The sequence below is a fragment of the Pteropus vampyrus genome, unplaced genomic scaffold (assembly GCF_000151845.1).
Source record: "Pteropus vampyrus isolate Shadow unplaced genomic scaffold, Pvam_2.0 Scaffold2, whole genome shotgun sequence".
NCBI lineage: Eukaryota > Metazoa > Chordata > Mammalia > Chiroptera > Pteropodidae > Pteropus > Pteropus vampyrus.
In genome coordinates this window covers 2775073-2784060 of record NW_011888783.1, presented here as the reverse complement: position 1 = coordinate 2784060, position 8988 = coordinate 2775073, and the positions used below count along the sequence as shown (strand labels likewise).

The following is an 8988-nucleotide window of genomic DNA, read 5'->3' as shown; positions in this document are numbered from 1 at the left end:
GGTGCTTTGGTCTTTTCAAAGCAAGGATTGGGGGCTGGAGACCACATTCAGAGTTGTCCTTCTGAGTATATTTTGATGACAGGTATAGAATCTCTCAAGCAGGGTTAGACCTTTCATATAAATAGTTAATGAATAGTTATTTAGCTTTTTGGTTCCAGGTACCATAAAGATACAATAGAGACAAAATATGTCGATTCTTCCCTCATACAGTTTTGAGGCTAGTGAGAGAGACGAACGATAATCAAATAATAACAATAAAAATATGTGATTATTAACTGAGATCAGAAGTTCGAGTCTCTGCAAGAGCATAGAATGGGATCTCTCAACTGTGCTGGGATCCGAAGGGTGAGTAGAGTTCAGTGGGAGGGGGCGGGGGAAGTGGAAAGGAGATGCACATTTCAAAAAAAAGCCAGCTTATGAGAGTTCCTAGGGTTCAGGGAGAAGACCATTATGGCTAGACAGAGAGTTTGGGCGAGACTAATAAAGTTACAGGCAGGGTAGGCAAGGAAAGTAGGTTCAAAGAAAAAAGGAAAGTCCTATTAATGCTAGTTGGGCTGGTGGTGGTTTCTAGTGAGTTTAGAGAGGAGCTCTCTGCTTTGGTCAGAAAGCAAGGAGTGGAGGGGGATGGGGGATGGGGAGGCATTAGATTCTTTTTTTTCAAAATTAGGCTAACAGATGGATTTATTGAATGTCAGCTGTTTGCTATAAAATTCTAAGTTCAAATGTAGTAATACACTATTACGAAATACCAATGTACCATTGGTTTATCCACATCTAGTCACTTTCTCTATTTCATGGGCCTTAAGGAGTGATTTGCTAACACATTTCTTGTAACCTAGCGTAGTACCTGCCTAAAGTATGCACTGAAAAAATTGCTGGTAGATTAAGGCCAATTTAATCACAATAATTGCTATGCTGTAGACTATAACCTAACGAAGGTCTTATGTATATGATGGAAATCCAAGCAAGGGGATGGGGAGAAGACAAACAGGAATCATAACTAAATAATTTACGTATTAATCTCAAAAGCTGAATTGCGCAAGACCTGCAGAACAGATTTATTTTTAGCCACTGAAATTTTGAGATAATTCAGAGGCATTATCTTATGTTAAAGCACGAGACTTTATTAATGTGAGAATTTTGACCGTACGATCTACCTTCAAAAGATGCATCCTATGTGAGAAAAAACTTCGGCCATTGAAGGAGGAGATTCCACATGTTCACATGAATATTTTTGTACTATAAATTCTAGTATGAAGATTACTATTCTGACTTAATAAATTTATTTCTAGTATTAGTTGGATAGAAAATTTTCATTTTTCTTGTTTGCATTTAAAATAGCAGTTTTCAAACAAGCGTTCATATGAACCTGGAATTACATGAGACTGCAGAAGCACAAAGTCATGGATATTTCCAAGTGAATCAATTTCCAGATCGTCAGCTTCTATGTGGACTCTTTCCTAAAACTAATCTCCCAGAGAGAATAGCTGTGGTGGACCAGTTATCCTTCCCTGCTGTCTTTAACAATCACTGTATTCTATGTAAGAAAATCGTGCCTCTAACCCATCTCTAATCTTACCATAGTGTGTAACAGTGATATTTGAGACTGCATTGGCTCCTGAAGGAGGCTGCTATAAGAGCAAAGCAGAGAAAACGTTGATAAGAATTACTGATGCATGCTGCACCTTATTTCCATATCGTTTCAGCAACGAACTTATGCTTTTCTGTCTGTGTCTATCTCACAAGGAATTTGAATTTATAGGTAAAGAAGGATGAGATGTGATTTATTATGCTTATTAAAATAAACATGGAAGTCAGACATTTTCTGTTAGAAAGTAAGTCTGATTTGGTTGATTGGTTTGGCAGTGATGACAAGTTTTGCCAATTAGTTCTATGGCAGACATTTTCTATAAATTTAATAAATTAAATTTTCAGCTCCAAAGTTTTGACAGATACATGTTTAAAGCATGTATCAATATAAAATATGTTGGTAAATGCATCTCTTATAATTTAAACTTACAGCAAAAGTTTTAGAAGTTAATTTAAAAATATAAGAGGGGATACATAATTTCTCAAAAGCTCATGAATGTAAAATATTAGCTGATTGGAATAAGAGAATGTGGCAGCCCAGTGAGTGAAAAGGAATGTTTCAAACCTCTCGCTAGGAAAACGATTTAGCACTAATGAAATACTTTAAACATTAAGTAAATAGGTTTCCTGGAGAATGAATATTTTATATGTATATATTTCTTAGTTATTTGGAGGACAAAGGACGAATTCCTTGACTTTTTCATTGACACTCTGTGCTTCTTCTAGGGGAGTGTATCTTCTTCTAAGGGAGTGTAAGTTGTCTTTCAGGCATTGAGAAACAAATAGGTCATTTTAATTTTTAAACATTCTGGAGCCGGGATCAGAAGAATAGTGTTTTAACTCCAGATTTACTACTCAAAGGTGTATTTTTTCACTATAAAAGTAATATTTCTTGTAAATATTTTTGAAAATACCAAAGTGCACAAAGAACATAAAATCAGCAATGAATTGCCATTTCGATGTATGTCCCTCTATTTATTTTTCTAACATTGGAATCTTACTATTATACTTTGTAACTATTTCTAATATTATCAATACATCTTGATCATTTCTCCATCTCATTAAATGTTATTCTACATTATTTCTAATGATTGAATAGTATTTCATCAGAAGGATGTACCATACTTAACTCTGTATTTCTGACTTGAACAAATACATCGATCCTTTTCAAAGGAAAACTAAATTTTCATGCTCCCTTCAAGATTGCTTTATTTTTATTATGTTATTACTCCTCTACGTAGAAATATAGTTAGGGTTAATTCTTCATGATCCTAACTTGTGTGCAACTATAAAACAAACACAAATTTACTTTTAAGTTTGGATATTAAATCAGTATAATCAAAATGCCATGCTGGTGTTTAATAGTAGGATGATAAATGTTTTATATTTCTTTCTTGGCATGGTTCATTTGATTTTGAGACTGATGGGTCATCATCTGAATCATCTTGATGATCATCACCATTATTTTTCCTTCTAATAATAAACTCATTTAAAACCAGAGATCTATTATTTTCATGGGTCAATCAGTTTAATAATACACCTCAAAATACAATAGCAACAAAAGTTTAAACACAATGTTTTTTAATGCTGAACTCATTCTTCTAAGATAGAAACATGGTTCCTCACAGTGTAAGTGTGACAGTGATAGCTTTACTCCAAGTGATCATTCGATCCTCATACAACTCTTCTCTAAACTGCCCTGTCTTCTCTACTCTTAGGGTACTATGTAGAGTTAGCCTTCAGTTGGCACTACTGATACGACTATAAACACAAATACAAACTTGAGCATTGAAATCATAGCTTAGCTGTTAGTTATAAGTGGGTCTATCAGATAGTTCAGAATATCTTTATATTGACATTTTTAAAGATTACCGTCTAAATAAAAACACTGGATTATAAAAAAGAACTTCTTTTATAACTCAGACTCTCAAGTATAAGTCTTTTGGAGGTCTACTCTGATGAAATTCTCTATTGCTCAATGTCTGGTATATTAGTTTTCTATTGTTGCTATAACAAATTACCACAAACTTAGTATCTTAAAACAACGCAATTTAAAAAATCTTAGAGTTCAAATGTTCTTCTGGGGTCAAAAGTCCTAAAATTATGGTGTCAACACAGCTTTGTGTGTGTTTTTAATTATTATTATAATTTTTTTGAGGCTCTAGGGGGCAAGTGTGTTTCCCAGCTTTTTCCAGCTTTTAGAAATCATATCACTTGGCTCACAGCCCTGTCTTCTATCTTCAAAGACCATCACTCCAACTTCTGCATCCATTATTCCATCACCTTCTATATCGTTGACCTATTTGCTTCCCTTTTTATAAGAAAACTTGCATTTAAAATGGGCCCATCCAGATATTCCAGGATACTCTCTAGATCCTGAACTTAATATCAAGATCCTTAATTTAATCATATCTGCAAAATCCTATTTACCATGTACAGTAACATATTCAGAGTTCTGGGGATAAGGATGTGGACGTCTTGTCAGAGGTCATTATTCAGCCTACCATATGTGAACACTAAAAACTTCCCTTGTTATAAATGAGGCCATGATGTTGCATATTGCATTCATCAGCCATGATTATTTTCTTAGGATAAATTTCTAGTGCTGGAAAATATAAACCATGTGGTATTTACATTAAAAAAACGCAATTTTTTGATAAACAATGGCCAATTACCTTCAGGAAGTATTGCACCAAATTATACTATTGATAGTAGTGCATAGAGTAACTTTCCCTGTCCCTTGACCATAAGGGATATTATTATTTGTTAAAATTCCTTTACTATTTGATAAGAAAAAATATGCATTATTATTTTATTTTAGGCTAATTTGATGTTAATTATTTTGGTGACATCGAACATTTTAAAATATATTCACTGGTCATTTCTACATAAGAAAATAATTTAAATGAAAATTTTAGCCAAGGTTGTATTATTATAGGGGTTTACTTAGCTATATAGAAATTGCCTAGCATGTAAATGGAAATTGCAACATCAGAAGGAAAGTATAGAATGCTTTTGAACCAAAGTTCATATTTTGCAATATTTAGGAGAGTGAGCTAATTGTTTATGTAGATGCATGAATAATACTGTTCAGGGAGGAACTGAATTCAGCTCAGTGTGTTTTGTGTAGAGTCATGTGCTTCATACTGGGATAGCCTGGTCATACCCAGATGTATCACTTGTTGCCCCTGCACTAGGCTACAATCTTCTTTCCAAAGAAAACATTTTGTGATGTTTTTCCATTGTCGATAAATAAGAACTAGATATTTTATCTGAGAGCAATTATTACCTCATTATGATCATAAAAATATGAGTGACAGACTTTTTAGATAGATAAAAATTGAAAGGATATTTATAAATTGTTTTATTACACAATATTACATGCTTATTCAATAAAATTTAAATTCAGGTAAGCAAAAGAAAAAAAAACTAGTGATGGTGAAGAAGGAGTATTACCGAAAGCCTTGTTATCTTTAGGATGGTTGGAAAGTCAGAGGCCTGGGGTGTTAGTAGCAAACACTTACTAATCTAGAATGATAAGACCTTAGATGTAATGGGTGAGGCTTTATAGGAGGCTAGATTTTTATATGCTATTAAGACTCTATCCTTCTCCTTCCAAATAATTCTTAACTTGTTGCCAAGTTAGGAAAAACAGACACAATGCAAGGCATTTGACCCTGCAGAAACCATGCTAAAATATTGCTTTCAGAGTTTTGAAAGACAATGATATCTTTTCTTTACGTACCGAATCTTAATGGGGCTTTGCCTTCCTTGAAGAAGGTAAGTGTCAATGGTTTTCTTCCTTTAGATCTCGGGGAAGAGGCTGTTTTTAGCTGAGGGCTGCTGCTTTGCCTGTCACCGCAGTGCTGTGTAGGATGCCTGGTAGAGAAGGCAGCTGGAAAGGAGGAAGTCAGAAAGTGAATGCATGTAAAGAGAGAGCTCTGGAATAATAAGAGAATGTACTAGGACTCCCGCACTGGGCAAGTGCAGTTTTTCCAGGCACAGCAGACCAGTGCACCTCCTGGGAAATTTTATTTGTTTGGTGTTCCAGGAAGATCAGAATTATTTGTACCATTTTAAGGATATTGTAAGGATAAAAATATGTTTCCTTGTGCATAGTAATTAACAATAGTCTGCAGAATGGAATATTCCAGGACTTAGAGAATGTTAGGCATTTTATCAGCTACAGCCAGCAGATGGTGTTAGTGTACCATAAAAGACAAATAAATTGGGCTTGGTGATGCTGGGAGGTTCAGTTTTGTTTTGCTTTGTTATTTAAGCTTGACAATACCCATCTATATATTCTGTGGGTGCAGTGTGTTTGATCCCAGTCTGATCTTAAACTTGTTTTATGATGATATCATTATTTTTTACTGCTGCAAATTAACTGTCGGTTTCAATCTACCCCATGTTTCAGCTGCCTTCAGGGATCATCTTGTCAGTTATGCAGCTTTCCAATTTTATGGCTGAGATCAAGAATGATTCCTTACAGGCACATAGGAAACACGATGTGTCTTTAGATTGAAATGTGAGAAAGTGGAGGTGAGCTTTGCTACATGGCCAATACTGTAGGTATGCAGGAAAGATAATAGCAACAAAGGTCCCAGTTCAGTTGGAAATTTGAATGTCTTGACATTTACTCAGGTGCAATCATTTGTGGAAGTATTGATAGTGACTACTATCAATGGAGTGAGATGGAGTTAGATGACTTCCAATATTATCTTACAGAGTTATGTTCAAACATGTGAAAATGTAAAGAGGAACTATGGGCAATAACAATGCTTCCAGATCCATAGGAAATTCTTTCACTAGGACATAAAATACCATACATAGTCATTTATTCATTCTTCTTTACATCTAATGCTAATAGAGTTCCTACTAGGTGCCTGCTTTTGTTCCAGATGCTAGAAAGTCTTTGTGACCTTATCAGTCAGAAACTTGATTGCTCCTAACCTTTTCTTGAAGCGTAAGGGCAAAAAGAGATTAAGATCCTCTTTATAGAGTTGGTAAAGCACCACTGATTGATGGTAAACTTGAAGGAGAAAGGGGTCATATTCCAGCTTGTCCCAGTCAAAGATTTCCATCAGCAACACAGTCATAAATCTGTCACTGAATTCTACTACCAGTTAGCACACTGTCCAAGGATGTACTGAGAGACAGAAAGAAATCTCAAAAGCCAATAAAATAGGCCAGGCTGTTTTTCAAATGTTGAATGGAAAGAGTAAGCATGGATTCAAACTCCCTGCCAAATTATCTGGAGTGTACAAAATGTTCGTTCCTCTAGCTTCCTAAGTAGTGTTATACCTGCTCCTAGCATTTGCCAGTTTTTATCAGAATTAAATAATAATGGCTACCCTATAGCATGCTCAATATGGGCCAGGCCTCTTCCAGGTATTAATTCAGTCTTTATAATACTTATTCAAGATAGGCATTATTATACTCTTTTTACTATAAGATAAATAATGCTTAAAGAGGTCAATTAACTTGCCTGGTAAATAGCCTATCCGGGAATTTAAAAAAGATCTGTCTGTTCATTCTTTCCCCAATAAGCCATAACACCCTGTCTTTTGAAGCATCGTTTGCTATAACACTGTTTTATTGGCTACAAAAGGGATAAAGGCATCAATCTCAAGATTTTTGCCGAGAGCATGACAGATGTAAAGGTGTCAGGCAGAAGATATAATATTCAGGCCTCTGAGGGGTCCCATCGTATAGTCTGCAGAGCTTTGCAATGTCGGGAAACAAAATCAGCAGACATGTCCTGGAGGTTCAGCCAGCAGAAATGGGGTGGCTTGTTCTAAGCAAGGGCTTCAGAGCAGCAGACAGACTGTGGAGTTAAAGCCAGGTAAACAAAGCATAGTTAGAACTACCGCAGTAGGAAAGTCTTTGCTTGAATACAGGGAATAGAGGATTGATAGCACTGCATCCGTCTTTTCAGCTCCACTGTCAGGCAAGGATAACAACACGGCCAGCAGAAGCATTTGAAACTCAGGCAGCCACCGGTATTTATTTATAGAGAGAAAATGAGCAAGGTGGGATAAATGCACAGAAACCCTTTGAACACTAAACATAGTGCAAATGGGTTCACTATTGATTCTTAGCGGAAATGTTCATGTCTGCCTCATGAACAACTATTACTCCTGAGACCACCTTGAACAAAATATTTAGTCTGATCTCTCCAGACTGCATATACAAGCTCATTTTTCTCTTTATGTTTTAGGACTTTTCGCTGAGTTGTAGGCTCTGTGCAACAGTCCCAGAAGACTTTCACAAGAGAATTCAGACAAGAGAAAATAATCCTAGGTGATTGTGCAGGGGGTTTCCATTAAAAGGTATCATAGACATACTGAAGGAGAAGAATGAGAAATTATAGGAACTTAAAGGAACAGAAAGGCATAAAATCAGCTGGTGCGGCAGACATTGGAATGACAGGAAGCAAACTTGTCGGACATTGACCAACTTGACTCCTTTTTCATATGCACATGATTGAATCTATTGTGACCTGGACACAGCTGAGTGTGGAGAACTACTTAAGGCAGTTTAAGAATCCATTAAAATCATTAAATTTCTTCTGAGCTAGCCAAAACAATCAAATTTATGTCCAAGTGGAAACTAGTTTAGCTGCCGATCTTACTTACCTTTCATAAGAATTGAAAGAAAAATCTTATGCAAGGTTCACTCACAAATGCCTTCTAATGGTTTTTCAAAAACATTCTAATCAGCCCCAGTCAAGAATGGCTTCATATTTATGATCCTGAAGGCAGTTTTCAAAATGTGTTGTGACTTCATTAGAATAGTCTGTGAACTCAGATTATCCATAGAATGGAATTGAGTCATCTGTAACCATAACATAAGTGACTTAAAAAAAAAAATCAAGCTGCATATTTATTTGATTGTTCAAAGTTCTCAGTGCATTATCTGGATTGCTTGTCCATTTCTGTCTGGGTTAGTGTCAGAAGTTTTCAATTGCAAGTCCCTCCAGGGCAGGGCTGATGTCATTTCCATCACTTTGAGAGCCCCAGGCTCCTCATCCAATAAGCATTTCTTGAGTGCCCATTATGAGACAGGAGTTCTCTTCAGGGGCACAGTGCTCTTCCATCTAGAGATGGCACTGAAGACATCTTTTTTTTTTTTTCCTGCTGCATAAATAAATATAAATGCGTGCAGAAAATTAAATCGTTTTTTGTTTGTCTGTTTTTTGTCTTTGTTTTTGTTTTTGTTTTCTGCAAGTTTGTCTTTTCCTTCTCTTGATCTGTAGAGGGAAGGAGTAAAAAATCAGATATGTTGTTTTTTGAATTTTGAGTGTCCATTTCCAAGCTAAAGCTGATGATGTTGGTACAACTGGTTCAACCCTAAGTGACTTGCCATTGTGTGCTCTGTCTCAGACATTTGGTTGTC

General features: G+C 35.8%; 1 long non-coding RNA gene across 1 annotated transcript in view; it reads right to left on the bottom strand.

Annotated features, from left to right (window-relative positions):
* The window catches only part of LOC111737457, a 46112-nt gene extending 37747 nt beyond the window's left edge, over positions 1 to 8365 (bottom strand). Inside the window, exons 1-2 of the long non-coding RNA XR_002779445.1 lie at positions 8229 to 8365; positions 5336 to 5485 (exon numbers count right to left, since the gene is read on the bottom strand). This is a non-coding gene — a long non-coding RNA (uncharacterized LOC111737457). The remainder of the gene's footprint in view (positions 1 to 5335; positions 5486 to 8228) is intronic.
* Between the last annotated feature and the right edge of the window lie 623 nt (positions 8366 to 8988).